Here is a 16,148-nt window from a genome sequence, read left to right on the forward strand (position 1 = left end):
TGTATGTGACTATGGAGCTGTTTGGTGATGTCGTCTATTACGGCCTTCATAGAAGCAACAGGAGATTGTTGCATCCATCTTGAACCCTCAGAACTACAGTGCTATGATGTCACTCACTTCCACAGGCCTTGCAGAGTGTAAACAACAACAACCCAGCTTTGTTGTGTATGTAACCAAAGGGATTTGTGATGTCACCTAGAACCTTCACAGCAGCGACAGCTTTATGAGGAGCATCAGCACTGCTCTGCCTGAGCAGAACCATCACCACCATAGGTTGTCAAATAACCCGGATTTAACCCACACAGGTAAGTCCAATGGGGTGCAGGCATGTCCTCTATGCTTACAGCTTCCCGTGGGTGTTGGTTTGATACCGTTTGGGGACAGCCAAGGAGGCATCTGCAGGCAACAAAGGTAGGTGTGTGCTTGTGTGTGTGTTTCCTATGCAGATCCTAAGCCCAGTGTCACATGCAAGTAGGAGGAGTAAGAAGGGTTCCTGGCAAATCCGGGTTATGGATTGCATTTAAAAAGGCCCCGTGGGAGTGCAATGGGCCCCTGTCTTGCTGCTTAGCAATAATGGTATGGGTTTAGGTTCTGCTGTGTGTACTGGTGGTTGACTGCCCCCCAGCCCAGAGTGTGCATGGAAAATTGTCTGGCAGCCTCCCTGACAGCAAGCAGTGATAGTGCCCATGAAGGGGACCTTGTTGGGCCCGCCCCTTTCACGGTTATCGCTTCTCGGCCTTTTGGCTAAGATCAAGTGTAGTATCTGTTCTTATCAGTTTAATATCTGATACGTCCCCTATCTGGGGACCATATATTAAATGGATTTTTGAGAACGGGGGCCGATTTCGAAGCTTGCTTCCGTCGCCCTATGCATTGACCCGATATGGCAGTATCTTCGGGTACAGTGCACCACCCCCTTACAGGGTTAAAAAGAAAGATTCCTACTTTCATTGCTACCTGCTTGCTGGCTAGCCAGCTAGCCAGCCCTGTGGGCCTTGCTGCTGCTGCAGCCAAAAAACAAAAGGTGGTGCTGCTGCTGCTTCTGCTGCTTCTGCTTCTGCTTGTGTCTGGCCCCTGTTGGAGCGTCCAGGCACAGGACTTCTGCTGCTGCTGACTAAATGGCCTCCTTAATTGGATCATTTGAGTAGCCAGCACACCTGTGCAGGTAGGGCATGACATGATAGGCAGCTGCCTTGATAGCGGGTGGGTGCTGAATGTTCCTAATTGACAAAATAAGATTAATGCTTATGAAGAAATATAAAATCTCATCCCTTCCCCAATATCGCGCCACACCCCTACCCCTTAATTCCCTGGTTGAACGTGATGGACATATGTCTTTTTTCGACCGTACTAACTATGTAACTATGTAACATAACATGAGGGGGTGGGGGGGGGGGGGGGTCTCCTGGCTGTTCACACAGGTGTGTCATTGCTGTACATTGACCATGCATTGCTTCTGTGGTATTGCAAAGGCAAAGACAAATGCTTCCAGCCATCCATTGCACTAATGGATTGGTCATCAGCTGGCTGTCTATGTCCCGCATCAATATAGACCAAAGTACAGAGGGTTAGGCTATGCTATTGTGCACCTACCTGATGCATCAGAAGGTGCGAGGCCCTTGCTAAATTCTGTGCACAGACTTTGAGATCTATGCTTTAGACTGTATCTAAACCTGCTCCAACATGGACTGACATTCTGGCCTACTTTCAGCCGATGCGACTTGTCTGTCGCTGAACAGTCGCTTTTTATGTATTCAGCACCTATGTATAATGTTGTAAAAATGCTCTAGAAGCTAAAGTCGCAGAAATGTCACACATATTTGGCCTGCAACTTTCTGTGCGACAAATTCAGACAGGAAAAATCAGTATAAATCCTTAGAAAATTATCCCCCAGTGTCTCCATCTGCTGGCGGTATTGAATAAGCATTGCTGCACTGATGGGGTATGCATTAGACGAAAAAAAAGAAGAAAAAGAAGAATAATACGCCCAGAAAAGAGGCGAAAAGGAGAAAAACGTAAAAAAACGTGAAAAAAAAGTAAGAGGAAGAGAAGGGAAAAAAAGGTGGAAATGGGTTTAAAAGTGATTTCGGCGGAGAAATATATATATATATATATATATATATATATATATATGCGCACACACACACATAGATATAAACGTATTCTCCGTTGAGATATTGCAGCCGCTGCTGTGTCCAGGCCCAGGAGCCTTAGCACTGTGCTGTGATGTCACTCAATACCACTGACATCACTAGGTGTAAACAACATCTCTCCTTTGCTGTGTATGTGACTATGGAGCTGTTTGGTGATGTCGTCTATTACGGCCTTCATAGAAGCAACAGGAGATTGTTGCATCCATCTTGAACCCTCAGAACTACAGTGCTATGATGTCACTCACTTCCACAGGCCTTGCAGAGTGTAAACAACAACAACCCAGCTTTGTTGTGTATGTAACCAAAGGGATTTGTGATGTCACCTAGAACCTTCACAGCAGCGACAGCTTTATGAGGAGCATCAGCACTGCTCTGCCTGAGCAGAACCATCACCGCCATAGGTTGTCAAATAACCCGGATTTAACCCACACAGGTAAGTCCAATGGGGTGCAGGCATGTCCTCTATGCTTACAGCTTCCCGTGGGTGTTGGTTTGATACCGTTTGGGGACAGCCAAGGAGGCATCTGCAGGCAACAAAGGTAGGTGTGTGCTTGTGTGTGTGTTTCCTATGCAGATCCTAAGCCCAGTGTCACATGCAAGTAGGAGGAGTAAGAAGGGTTCCTGGCAAATCCGGGTTATGGATTGCATTTAAAAAGGCCCCGTGGGAGTGCAATGGGCCCCTGTCTTGCTGCTTAGCAATAATGGTATGGGTTTAGGTTCTGCTGTGTGTACTGGTGGTTGACTGCCCCCCAGCCCAGAGTGTGCATGGAAAATTGTCTGGCAGCCTCCCTGACAGCAAGCAGTGATAGTGCCCATGAAGGGGACCTTGTTGGGCCCGCCCCTTTCACGGTTATCGCTTCTCGGCCTTTTGGCTAAGATCAAGTGTAGTATCTGTTCTTATCAGTTTAATATCTGATACGTCCCCTATCTGGGGACCATATATTAAATGGATTTTTGAGAACGGGGGCCGATTTCGAAGCTTGCTTCCGTCGCCCTATGCATTGACCCGATATGGCAGTATCTTCGGGTACAGTGCACCACCCCCTTACAGGGTTAAAAAGAAAGATTCCTACTTTCATTGCTACCTGCTTGCTGGCTAGCCAGCTAGCCAGCCCTGTGGGCCTTGCTGCTGCTGCAGCCAAAAAACAAAAGGTGGTGCTGCTGCTGCTTCTGCTGCTTCTGCTTCTGCTTGTGTCTGGCCCCTGTTGGAGCGTCCAGGCACAGGACTTCTGCTGCTGCTGACTAAATGGCCTCCTTAATTGGATCATTTGAGTAGCCAGCACACCTGTGCAGGTAGGGCATGACATGATAGGCAGCTGCCTTGATAGCGGGTGGGTGCTGAATGTTCCTAATTGACAAAATAAGATTAATGCTTATGAAGAAATATAAAATCTCATCCCTTCCCCAATATCGCGCCACACCCCTACCCCTTAATTCCCTGGTTGAACGTGATGGACATATGTCTTTTTTCGACCGTACTAACTATGTAACTATGTAACATAACATGGGGGGGGGGGGGGGGGGGGGGGTCTCCTGGCTGTTCACACAGGTGTGTCATTGCTGTACATTGACCATGCATTGCTTCTGTGGTATTGCAAAGGCAAAGACAAATGCTTCCAGCCATCCATTGCACTAATGGATTGGTCATCAGCTGGCTGTCTATGTCCCGCATCAATATAGACCAAAGTACAGAGGGTTAGGCTATGCTATTGTGCACCTACCTGATGCATCAGAAGGTGCGAGGCCCTTGCTAAATTCTGTGCACAGACTTTGAGATCTATGCTTTAGACTGTATCTAAACCTGCTCCAACATGGACTGACATTCTGGCCTACTTTCAGCCGATGCGACTTGTCTGTCGCTGAACAGTCGCTTTTTATGTATTCAGCACCTATGTATAATGTTGTAAAAATGCTCTAGAAGCTAAAGTCGCAGAAATGTCACACATATTTGGCCTGCAACTTTCTGTGCGACAAATTCAGACAGGAAAAATCAGTATAAATCCTTAGAAAATTATCCCCCAGTGTCTCCATCTGCTGGCGGTATTGAATAAGCATTGCTGCACTGATGGGGTATGCATTAGACGGAAAAAAAGAAGAAAAAGAAGAATAATACGCCCAGAAAAGAGGCGAAAAGGAGAAAAACGTAAAAAAACGTGAAAAAAAAGTAAGAGGAAGAGAAGGGAAAAAAAGGTGGAAATGGGTTTAAAAGTGATTTCGGCGGAGAAATATATATATATATATATATATATATATATATATATATATATGCGCACACACACACATAGATATAAACGTATTCTCCGTTGAGATATTGCAGCCGCTGCTGTGTCCAGGCCCAGGAGCCTTAGCACTGTGCTGTGATGTCACTCAATACCACTGACATCACTAGGTGTAAACAACATCTCTCCTTTGCTGTGTATGTGACTATGGAGCTGTTTGGTGATGTCGTCTATTACGGCCTTCATAGAAGCAACAGGAGATTGTTGCATCCATCTTGAACCCTCAGAACTACAGTGCTATGATGTCACTCACTTCCACAGGCCTTGCAGAGTGTAAACAACAACAACCCAGCTTTGTTGTGTATGTAACCAAAGGGATTTGTGATGTCACCTAGAACCTTCACAGCAGCGACAGCTTTATGAGGAGCATCAGCACTGCTCTGCCTGAGCAGAACCATCACCGCCATAGGTTGTCAAATAACCCGGATTTAACCCACACAGGTAAGTCCAATGGGGTGCAGGCATGTCCTCTATGCTTACAGCTTCCCGTGGGTGTTGGTTTGATACCGTTTGGGGACAGCCAAGGAGGCATCTGCAGGCAACAAAGGTAGGTGTGTGCTTGTGTGTGTGTTTCCTATGCAGATCCTAAGCCCAGTGTCACATGCAAGTAGGAGGAGTAAGAAGGGTTCCTGGCAAATCCGGGTTATGGATTGCATTTAAAAAGGCCCCGTGGGAGTGCAATGGGCCCCTGTCTTGCTGCTTAGCAATAATGGTATGGGTTTAGGTTCTGCTGTGTGTACTGGTGGTTGACTGCCCCCCAGCCCAGAGTGTGCATGGAAAATTGTCTGGCAGCCTCCCTGACAGCAAGCAGTGATAGTGCCCATGAAGGGGACCTTGTTGGGCCCGCCCCTTTCACGGTTATCGCTTCTCGGCCTTTTGGCTAAGATCAAGTGTAGTATCTGCATTTGGTCTGGTCGGAAGGTGTCTGTGGTACCCCGCTTCTCGGCCTTGGGGGATTGTCTCTCCTTACGGAGGGACTTCACCCCCTTGCTGCTATTGGGGAGCGGGCTTAGTCCACAGACAACGGGTTGCGATCCCCCTGTCTCTGGGACCTTGTGTCTCAGAAGGCATTTTCGGTACGTTGAGCGTTACCTGTAGCTTCGGAAGCACCTAGGGTACCCCCGACCTCTGCCTTGGGTAAGGGTTCCGCTTTTATAGCGGGATTCCGAGCCCCTGCTGCTATTGGGGAAGGGGCTTAGTCCCTGGGTGTGGAAGATGCCGTTCTCCTGGGCTTTCCCCTCTGGGGAAATGTCGATGCGAAATACCATCCGCATAGAGGTGTCGGAGAGCCATCGTCAGTTGAAGAACCTCCGCTTCATTGCGGAGGTGATTCTTCTTGACTACTTCCGCCTCAATAGGGAGGACATCCTGTGTCTAAATGACCAGGAAAGCCGTGGCCTGTATACCGTCACCTTCACGGCCACGGCGTGTTGCGATAACATCTATGCAACCTTGTCTGGTGCGGACCAGAGGGACGATCGACTCGACGGTCTTTCGTTCCAGTTCCTCTATGGTGAGGAACATATACCGTTGGTGGTGGCTATGCACAGCCCTCATGTGACCACGGAGGATATAGCCACTTTTCTTCGGCGATACTGCGAAGAGGTGCGATTCGCAAACAAAATCTTGAACTCCGTGCGGTTCTGGAACGGCAAGAGGAAGTTCTGGGTCAAGCTCCGTAAGGATCCCGGTGGTATTGGGGGTCTTTGCCATCCGCCCCCAAATTTTGCCATCGGGAGAGTTCGGGGCTTCCTGTTCTATCCTCAAATGCCTATGTATTGCCGAAATTGCTTGAGGTTTGGCCACACCCAGGAGACCTGCGGCGCGGAGCGTGTGATTCGCTGCAATAGGTGTGGCCAAGAAGGTCACATAGCCTCAAGATGTAGCCATTCGATAAGGTGCAACCTCTGCGGAGAGGAAAATCACGATTTTAATTCCTGTCCCCATAAAGCAAAAACTACGATGGGTGGGTCAAGGCTGGGCCCACCCAAAGAGGGGACAGGACAAAAGACGTCCTTTTTTAAGATGCCCAAACCCCAGATGGCAGGTACTGATGGGTCCAGGCCCAAGACCTCTGGTGCTCCATCGGGGGGCCCACCGGTGGTAGTGCTAGGGGGAGGCCATGGGGATTCCACAAAGCCCGGGCGGGTGATCGAGTTTACTGCCCGGGAAATTGAAAGACGTCGATCGACTTCCTACCTGGCTCAAGAGCCCGATGAAACTTCTGAAGGGGGCTCACCTGTGGCGGGTGGCAGCCGACGGGCCTCGGTGGGGGCAAAGGTGGACCCAAAATTACAGCATAAGCCAGGTACTGGCTTGGCCCAGGGTCGCCCTGCTCCGGACGAAGAGGCCCCGGTGAAAGCCCGCCGGAAGGGGAGCCAGGTGGCCAGGTCTGAGCCCGGTCCTGTTACTCCGCCTATACAGGACAGGGCCAAGAAGACAAGTGGCGCCAAACCAGGGTTTGCTGCCCCGCCAGCAGTGGACCCGGTGGGTAAAACTGGCCATCGTCGATCGATGGGGAAGTTGGAGCAACAGTCCTCAGCAACGCTTGCTGGGGAACAAGCGATGAAAACTTCCCAAGGTAGCGGCAAAGGTTCCGGAAAAGAGGCCTCACAGGCCCCTGTGCAGCAGTTCCAGTCGTCAAATGATGAAAGAAGACGCAGATCCATCAGCCGGGGGCCAGAGATTACATCGAGTGAGAGCAACACAGAGGATATGGACAGCAGTGTGACATTTAAAAGACAAAGAGAAGAAGAAGAGGAAGACATTCAAAGGAAAGCGGCGTGCCGTAGTTCGGACGAGAGCGAGCTCAGGGTCGGGGCATCATCGATCTCAAGCTCCGACCCTCAGAACATCAAGGAGCTGATGACCCCGCAGGCGGGGGATGACGGTACGCAGCTTATTATTGACTTTGATTCTCCAAGCACGGACTCTCCATAAACTATGCCTATCCCTGTAAAAATTGCCTCACTCAATGTGAGGTCCTTAAAGAGCCCTGATCGCAGGGCTGCTTTATTTTCTTATCTAGAGACATGTGACTTTGACCTTTGCCTGCTACAAGAATGTGGAATCCCTAGTAAAATGGACTATAAAGACTTAAAAGAAGACTGGAAGCTGGGCCCATCCATATGGTCCGGTGCAAATGACTGTCGTTCTGTGGGTGTTGGGCTGCTCTGCCGAGGCCAGTCCTTTTCTATTCATACAGTAACTGAGATTGTGCCTGGCAGAGCTCTTTTAATTCATCTATATTTTAATGGACTTTTAATTCGTGTTTTAAATGTGTATGCCCCTCCTGATAAACAGGAGCGGGCAGAACTATTTGAAATTTTACCACTGTTTTGTGTTGGGTCTTCCCCCCTGCTGGTGGGAGGTGATTTTAACTGCATACGTGATGGGGAACACCGGCAGGGTGGGGATATTAATCGTAAAGACCGCACTTCTTACCTGCTTAAAAATTTTATTGATGATTTTAATTTGAAAGATTGCTGGAAGGATCTCTTGCCGGAGGACCCGGGCGCCACATGGTCCAATGGAAGAGTGAGCTCCAGAATCGATTTTATTTTTTCCTCTAGAGCTTTTAAACCCCTGAAATGCACGCTCGAGCAGAATATCTTCTCTGATCATAAGCTCCTCTTGGTGGGCCTGGAGCTAGAGGGGGAGCAAAAAGCAAAAAGGGGCCTCTGGAGATTAAACACCACACTCCTAGAGGACCCTGAGATAAAAGAGGAGTTTGTGCGGACCTACCAGTGCTGGCAATCACAAAGAAAACCCCACGAGCCTATGCTGCACTGGTGGGAGGGCACCAAATCTAAAATCAGATTTTTTTTTATCAAAGCAGGTAAGAAGAAGGCAAAAATGGAAAAACAGTGGTTTTATGTTCTTAACATGCGTTTAAATGTACTTTTTAAATTGAAAGAAGCTGGTATGGATGTAGAAAATGATATTTTAAACCTTAAAACTGAAATAAAACATGCCATAGAAAAGAAAGGGAAACAAATCATTTTTAACTCACATGTGCAGCACCTGGAGGAGGGCGAGAAATGTTCCCGTTTCTTTTTTAAAAAAGTGATGAATAGGAGGGATATCATCCAAAACCTTGAGGGTGAATCCACTCCAAAAGGCATGTTAGATGCAGTTTTTAACTTCTACCAGCTTCTTTTTAATAAGAAAGATCTTAATCCATCCTTTTTAGAACATGTTCTTAATTCCCTTGATTTTAAGCTAGATGTTTTAGACCAGGAGGTTTTATCCCGTGATCTTAACTTAGATGAACTTTTATTTGTTTTTAAAAGTTTTTCTAGTGGGAAGGCCCCTGGGGAAGATGGTTTACCCATCGAATTTTATTTAGCTTTTTGGGATATTTTAAAGGATGATATGGTTTTATTGTATAAAGAAACTTTTATTGTTAATGAACTTCCCCCTTCCTGGAGGAGGGGGATTGTATCATTACTTTTTAAAAAAGGTGAAAAGGATATGCTAAAAAATTGGCGCCCCATCACACTTTTAAATGTCGATTATAAAGTTTTAGCCAAGTTATTAGCTGTCCGTTTTAAACCTTTTATTCATAAATTAATTCACCCAAATCAGGTTTGTGGGGTACCTGGAAGGTCTATAGCTGAATCCCTAAATATTTTAAGAGATGTTTTATGGTATTTTAAGGATAGAAATCAAACTGTAGCAATTTTATCCTTAGACTTTGAAAAAGCCTTTGATAGGGTCTCCCATGAATACCTGTTTTTAGTTCTTAAAAAGATGGCAGTGCCTGAAACGATTTTAAGCCGAATCATGCTTTTATACCGATCCTGTTTTAGTCAAGTCTCTGTTAATGGCTTTTTAACCAGCGGTGTTCCTCTTCTATCAGGTGTCAAACAGGGCTGCCCCCTGTCCCCACTCCTTTTTATTTGCGCAATCGAACCACTGATGGCCCTCCTCAGAAAAGACCGGGTAGTAAGAGGCGTACCGATACCTGGTGGAGGAGGGACCCATCTAAAGGTGTTGGGGTACATGGATGATGTCACCATACTGTGCCCGGACTCTCCATCCATGAGGGGGGCATTGAGGAACACCAGCTATTTCTGCGAGGTCTCTGGTTTTAAGCTAAACACAGATAAATGTGACTGTTTTTATATTGGCTCCTGGGATTCATCCATCACCCCAGGAGTCACAATGCAACAGGATCAAATTAAAGTTTTAGGTATTGTTTTTAACCAGGTCAATGATGGGAGCCCTAACTGGGATTCAGCTATAGCTAAGATGGAGAAGAAGATTTTAATGTGGAATCTTAGAAACCTTACCATGGAGGGGAAGATTTTAATAATAAAGATGATTTTACTCCCTATTATGCTATACATTGCCATGGTATTTCCTCCATCTATTTTATACATTAAAAAAGTAACTAGAATTGTTTTTACTTTTTTATGGGGTTCAAAAATGGAGAAATTAAAACGTGATTTTATGTACAAAAGTAAAGATAATGGCGGGAAAGATGTTCCTAACCTTTTTACTTTCTTTTACATAAAGTATTTCTGTTTCTGTTTTAAAATTATTAAATCCGATGGCATTTTTAGCTGCTTTTTAAGGTACGCTGCGGGCATGGTTTTTAAAAGATGGTTGCGCATCCCTCTGAACGCTCCGGTGCTTCTGTGTCCCCCAAAACATTATGTGGTGTTGGAAAAGACAGTCAGGCTCCTAGGTCTCCAAGATTTGGAGCCTGACATACTGGGGGACCAGAGAAAGGTATCAAAGGTCCTCAGGCGGAGTGAGGTTACCCTGGCAGTGTCCAATTTCACACAGGCAAGATCCAAAAAGGTATGGCGGAACGTGTACGGGAAGTTTCTGGCGAATGTACACAGGGATCTTGCCTGGGCAATCGTCCACCAGTGCCTCCCTACTCGTGAGTTCCAGCACAGGCGAGGACTGGTGGCGAGAGCCAAGTGCCCGAGAGATGGCTGCGGAGTGGACGAAACGGTGCTGCACATATTTTGGAACTGCCCTTTTGCACGGGAGCTTTGGAGGAAGGTAGGCCCACTTTTGAAGTGGGCCTGCGGCCTAAAAGATTTTAATCACGAATGTGTCTTTTACGGTCTTTTTAACTGCCCCAATTTTAAACAGCAGATGATCTGCTGGATGATTATTAATTGTTTTAAAAATGCCATCTGGAAAGTTAGGAACATCTTACTTTTTAAACATGATTTTATTGATGTTAAAAACTGTATAAAGCTGGCCCTGAGTGAGATGTACATCTATTACCTAAGAGACAAGAAACAGTTGGGGGCCAGCGAGGCAGCATCCATGTGGTGTCTGCCTCTATGGAACGAAATAACAGTATAATCAGTTTTTATGACATTTGTATAATGTTTTATCCTGCCATTTTTATTTTTTCTCCTTTTATTACTGGTTTTATTATTTGTATTTTAAAACTTTTGTGAACCTTTTATTATTTAGCATTTTAAATTTTGTATGGTTTCTTATTTATTCAATAAAATTTTGTTGAAACCTTATCTGTTCTTATCAGTTTAATATCTGATATGTCCCCTATCTGGGGACCATATATTAAATGGATTTTTGAGAACGGGGGCCGATTTCGAAGCTTGCTTCCGTCGCCCTATGCATTGACCCGATATGGCAGTATCTTCGGGTACAGTGCACCACCCCCTTACAGGGTTAAAAAGAAAGATTCCTACTTTCATTACTACCTGCTTGCTGGCTAGCCAGCTAGCCAGCCCTGTGGGCCTTGCTGCTGCTGCAGCCAAAAAACAAAAGGTGGTGCTGCTGCTGCTTCTGCTGCTTCTGCTTCTGCTTGTGTCTGGCCCCTGTTGGAGCGTCCAGGCACAGGACTTCTGCTGCTGCTGACTAAATGGCCTCCTTAATTGGATCATTTGAGTAGCCAGCACACCTGTGCAGGTAGGGCATGACATGATAGGCAGCTGCCTTGATAGCGGGTGGGTGCTGAATGTTCCTAATTGACAAAATAAGATTAATGCTTATGAAGAAATATAAAATCTCATCCCTTCCCCAATATCGCGCCACACCCCTACCCCTTAATTCCCTGGTTGAACGTGATGGACATATGTCTTTTTTCGACCGTACTAACTATGTAACTATGTAACATAACATGGGGGGGGGGGGGGGGTCTCCTGGCTGTTCACACAGGTGTGTCATTGCTGTACATTGACCATGCATTGCTTCTGTGGTATTGCAAAGGCAAAGACAAATGCTTCCAGCCATCCATTGCACTAATGGATTGGTCATCAGCTGGCTGTCTATGTCCCGCATCAATATAGACCAAAGTACAGAGGGTTAGGCTATGCTATTGTGCACCTACCTGATGCATCAGAAGGTGCGAGGCCCTTGCTAAATTCTGTGCACAGACTTTGAGATCTATGCTTTAGACTGTATCTAAACCTGCTCCAACATGGACTGACATTCTGGCCTACTTTCAGCCGATGCGACTTGTCTGTCGCTGAACAGTCGCTTTTTATGTATTCAGCACCTATGTATAATGTTGTAAAAATGCTCTAGAAGCTAAAGTCGCAGAAATGTCACACATATTTGGCCTGCAACTTTCTGTGCGACAAATTCAGACAGGAAAAATCAGTATAAATCCTTAGAAAATTATCCCCCAGTGTCTCCATCTGCTGGCGGTATTGAATAAGCATTGCTGCACTGATGGGGTATGCATTAGACGAAAAAAAAGAAGAAAAAGAAGAATAATACGCCCAGAAAAGAGGCGAAAAGGAGAAAAACGTAAAAAAACGTGAAAAAAAAGTAAGAGGAAGAGAAGGGAAAAAAAGGTGGAAATGGGTTTAAAAGTGATTTCGGCGGAGAAATATATATATATATATATATATATATATATATATATATATATATATATATATGCGCACACACACACATAGATATAAACGTATTCTCCGTTGAGATATTGCAGCCGCTGCTGTGTCCAGGCCCAGGAGCCTTAGCACTGTGCTGTGATGTCACTCAATACCACTGACATCACTAGGTGTAAACAACATCTCTCCTTTGCTGTGTATGTGACTATGGAGCTGTTTGGTGATGTCGTCTATTACGGCCTTCATAGAAGCAACAGGAGATTGTTGCATCCATCTTGAACCCTCAGAACTACAGTGCTATGATGTCACTCACTTCCACAGGCCTTGCAGAGTGTAAACAACAACAACCCAGCTTTGTTGTGTATGTAACCAAAGGGATTTGTGATGTCACCTAGAACCTTCACAGCAGCGACAGCTTTATGAGGAGCATCAGCACTGCTCTGCCTGAGCAGAACCATCACCGCCATAGGTTGTCAAATAACCCGGATTTAACCCACACAGGTAAGTCCAATGGGGTGCAGGCATGTCCTCTATGCTTACAGCTTCCCGTGGGTGTTGGTTTGATACCGTTTGGGGACAGCCAAGGAGGCATCTGCAGGCAACAAAGGTAGGTGTGTGCTTGTGTGTGTGTTTCCTATGCAGATCCTAAGCCCAGTGTCACATGCAAGTAGGAGGAGTAAGAAGGGTTCCTGGCAAATCCGGGTTATGGATTGCATTTAAAAAGGCCCCGTGGGAGTGCAATGGGCCCCTGTCTTGCTGCTTAGCAATAATGGTATGGGTTTAGGTTCTGCTGTGTGTACTGGTGGTTGACTGCCCCCCAGCCCAGAGTGTGCATGGAAAATTGTCTGGCAGCCTCCCTGACAGCAAGCAGTGATAGTGCCCATGAAGGGGACCTTGTTGGGCCCGCCCCTTTCACGGTTATCGCTTCTCGGCCTTTTGGCTAAGATCAAGTGTAGTATCTGTTCTTATCAGTTTAATATCTGATACGTCCCCTATCTGGGGACCATATATTAAATGGATTTTTGAGAACGGGGGCCGATTTCGAAGCTTGCTTCCGTCGCCCTATGCATTGACCCGATATGGCAGTATCTTCGGGTACAGTGCACCACCCCCTTACAGGGTTAAAAAGAAAGATTCCTACTTTCATTGCTACCTGCTTGCTGGCTAGCCAGCTAGCCAGCCCTGTGGGCCTTGCTGCTGCTGCAGCCAAAAAACAAAAGGTGGTGCTGCTGCTGCTTCTGCTGCTTCTGCTTCTGCTTGTGTCTGGCCCCTGTTGGAGCGTCCAGGCACAGGACTTCTGCTGCTGCTGACTAAATGGCCTCCTTAATTGGATCATTTGAGTAGCCAGCACACCTGTGCAGGTAGGGCATGACATGATAGGCAGCTGCCTTGATAGCGGGTGGGTGCTGAATGTTCCTAATTGACAAAATAAGATTAATGCTTATGAAGAAATATAAAATCTCATCCCTTCCCCAATATCGCGCCACACCCCTACCCCTTAATTCCCTGGTTGAACGTGATGGACATATGTCTTTTTTCGACCGTACTAACTATGTAACTATGTAACATAACATGGGGGGGGGGGGGGGGGGTCTCCTGGCTGTTCACACAGGTGTGTCATTGCTGTACATTGACCATGCATTGCTTCTGTGGTATTGCAAAGGCAAAGACAAATGCTTCCAGCCATCCATTGCACTAATGGATTGGTCATCAGCTGGCTGTCTATGTCCCGCATCAATATAGACCAAAGTACAGAGGGTTAGGCTATGCTATTGTGCACCTACCTGATGCATCAGAAGGTGCGAGGCCCTTGCTAAATTCTGTGCACAGACTTTGAGATCTATGCTTTAGACTGTATCTAAACCTGCTCCAACATGGACTGACATTCTGGCCTACTTTCAGCCGATGCGACTTGTCTGTCGCTGAACAGTCGCTTTTTATGTATTCAGCACCTATGTATAATGTTGTAAAAATGCTCTAGAAGCTAAAGTCGCAGAAATGTCACACATATTTGGCCTGCAACTTTCTGTGCGACAAATTCAGACAGGAAAAATCAGTATAAATCCTTAGAAAATTATCCCCCAGTGTCTCCATCTGCTGGCGGTATTGAATAAGCATTGCTGCACTGATGGGGTATGCATTAGACGAAAAAAAAGAAGAAAAAGAAGAATAATACGCCCAGAAAAGAGGCGAAAAGGAGAAAAACGTAAAAAAACGTGAAAAAAAAGTAAGAGGAAGAGAAGGGAAAAAAAGGTGGAAATGGGTTTAAAAGTGATTTCGGCGGAGAAATATATATATATATATATATATATATATATATATATATATATATATGCGCACACACACACATAGATATAAACGTATTCTCCGTTGAGATATTGCAGCCGCTGCTGTGTCCAGGCCCAGGAGCCTTAGCACTGTGCTGTGATGTCACTCAATACCACTGACATCACTAGGTGTAAACAACATCTCTCCTTTGCTGTGTATGTGACTATGGAGCTGTTTGGTGATGTCGTCTATTACGGCCTTCATAGAAGCAACAGGAGATTGTTGCATCCATCTTGAACCCTCAGAACTACAGTGCTATGATGTCACTCACTTCCACAGGCCTTGCAGAGTGTAAACAACAACAACCCAGCTTTGTTGTGTATGTAACCAAAGGGATTTGTGATGTCACCTAGAACCTTCACAGCAGCGACAGCTTTATGAGGAGCATCAGCACTGCTCTGCCTGAGCAGAACCATCACCGCCATAGGTTGTCAAATAACCCGGATTTAACCCACACAGGTAAGTCCAATGGGGTGCAGGCATGTCCTCTATGCTTACAGCTTCCCGTGGGTGTTGGTTTGATACCGTTTGGGGACAGCCAAGGAGGCATCTGCAGGCAACAAAGGTAGGTGTGTGCTTGTGTGTGTGTTTCCTATGCAGATCCTAAGCCCAGTGTCACATGCAAGTAGGAGGAGTAAGAAGGGTTCCTGGCAAATCCGGGTTATGGATTGCATTTAAAAAGGCCCCGTGGGAGTGCAATGGGCCCCTGTCTTGCTGCTTAGCAATAATGGTATGGGTTTAGGTTCTGCTGTGTGTACTGGTGGTTGACTGCCCCCCAGCCCAGAGTGTGCATGGAAAATTGTCTGGCAGCCTCCCTGACAGCAAGCAGTGATAGTGCCCATGAAGGGGACCTTGTTGGGCCCGCCCCTTTCACGGTTATCGCTTCTCGGCCTTTTGGCTAAGATCAAGTGTAGTATCTGTTCTTATCAGTTTAATATCTGATACGTCCCCTATCTGGGGACCATATATTAAATGGATTTTTGAGAACGGGGGCCGATTTCGAAGCTTGCTTCCGTCGCCCTATGCATTGACCCGATATGGCAGTATCTTCGGGTACAGTGCACCACCCCCTTACAGGGTTAAAAAGAAAGATTCCTACTTTCATTGCTACCTGCTTGCTGGCTAGCCAGCTAGCCAGCCCTGTGGGCCTTGCTGCTGCTGCAGCCAAAAAACAAAAGGTGGTGCTGCTGCTGCTTCTGCTGCTTCTGCTTCTGCTTGTGTCTGGCCCCTGTTGGAGCGTCCAGGCACAGGACTTCTGCTGCTGCTGACTAAATGGCCTCCTTAATTGGATCATTTGAGTAGCCAGCACACCTGTGCAGGTAGGGCATGACATGATAGGCAGCTGCCTTGATAGCGGGTGGGTGCTGAATGTTCCTAATTGACAAAATAAGATTAATGCTTATGAAGAAATATAAAATCTCATCCCTTCCCCAATATCGCGCCACACCCCTACCCCTTAATTCCCTGGTTGAACGTGATGGACATATGTCTTTTTTCGACCGTACTAACTATGTAACTATGTAACATAACATGGGGGGGGGGGGGGGGGTCTCCTG

General features: G+C 46.4%; 5 non-coding genes and 1 pseudogene across 5 annotated transcripts; all 6 read left to right on the forward strand.

Moving 5' to 3' along the window:
- Positions 1–724: 724 nt before the first annotated feature.
- On the forward strand, positions 725–915 carry LOC130315044 (U2 spliceosomal RNA). Its single transcript, XR_008862636.1, has one exon. It is a non-coding gene; the product is annotated as a U2 spliceosomal RNA (small nuclear RNA).
- A 2,090-nt stretch (positions 916–3,005) lies between these two features.
- LOC130315045 (U2 spliceosomal RNA) lies at positions 3,006–3,196 on the forward strand. Its single transcript, XR_008862637.1, has one exon. It is a non-coding gene; the product is annotated as a U2 spliceosomal RNA (small nuclear RNA).
- Positions 3,197–5,292: 2,096 nt separating this feature from the next.
- On the forward strand, positions 5,293–5,510 carry LOC130315065 (U2 spliceosomal RNA; annotated as a pseudogene).
- A 5,389-nt stretch (positions 5,511–10,899) lies between these two features.
- LOC130315063 (U2 spliceosomal RNA) lies at positions 10,900–11,085 on the forward strand. The gene has a single exon (XR_008862653.1). It is a non-coding gene; the product is annotated as a U2 spliceosomal RNA (small nuclear RNA).
- A 2,099-nt stretch (positions 11,086–13,184) lies between these two features.
- Positions 13,185–13,375, forward strand: LOC130315046 (U2 spliceosomal RNA). Its single transcript, XR_008862638.1, has one exon. It is a non-coding gene; the product is annotated as a U2 spliceosomal RNA (small nuclear RNA).
- A 2,095-nt stretch (positions 13,376–15,470) lies between these two features.
- Positions 15,471–15,661, forward strand: LOC130315047 (U2 spliceosomal RNA). The gene has a single exon (XR_008862639.1). It is a non-coding gene; the product is annotated as a U2 spliceosomal RNA (small nuclear RNA).
- Positions 15,662–16,148: the final 487 nt, after the last annotated feature.

Source organism: Hyla sarda, unplaced genomic scaffold (assembly GCF_029499605.1).
Source record: "Hyla sarda isolate aHylSar1 unplaced genomic scaffold, aHylSar1.hap1 scaffold_1858, whole genome shotgun sequence".
Taxonomy (NCBI): domain Eukaryota; kingdom Metazoa; phylum Chordata; class Amphibia; order Anura; family Hylidae; genus Hyla; species Hyla sarda.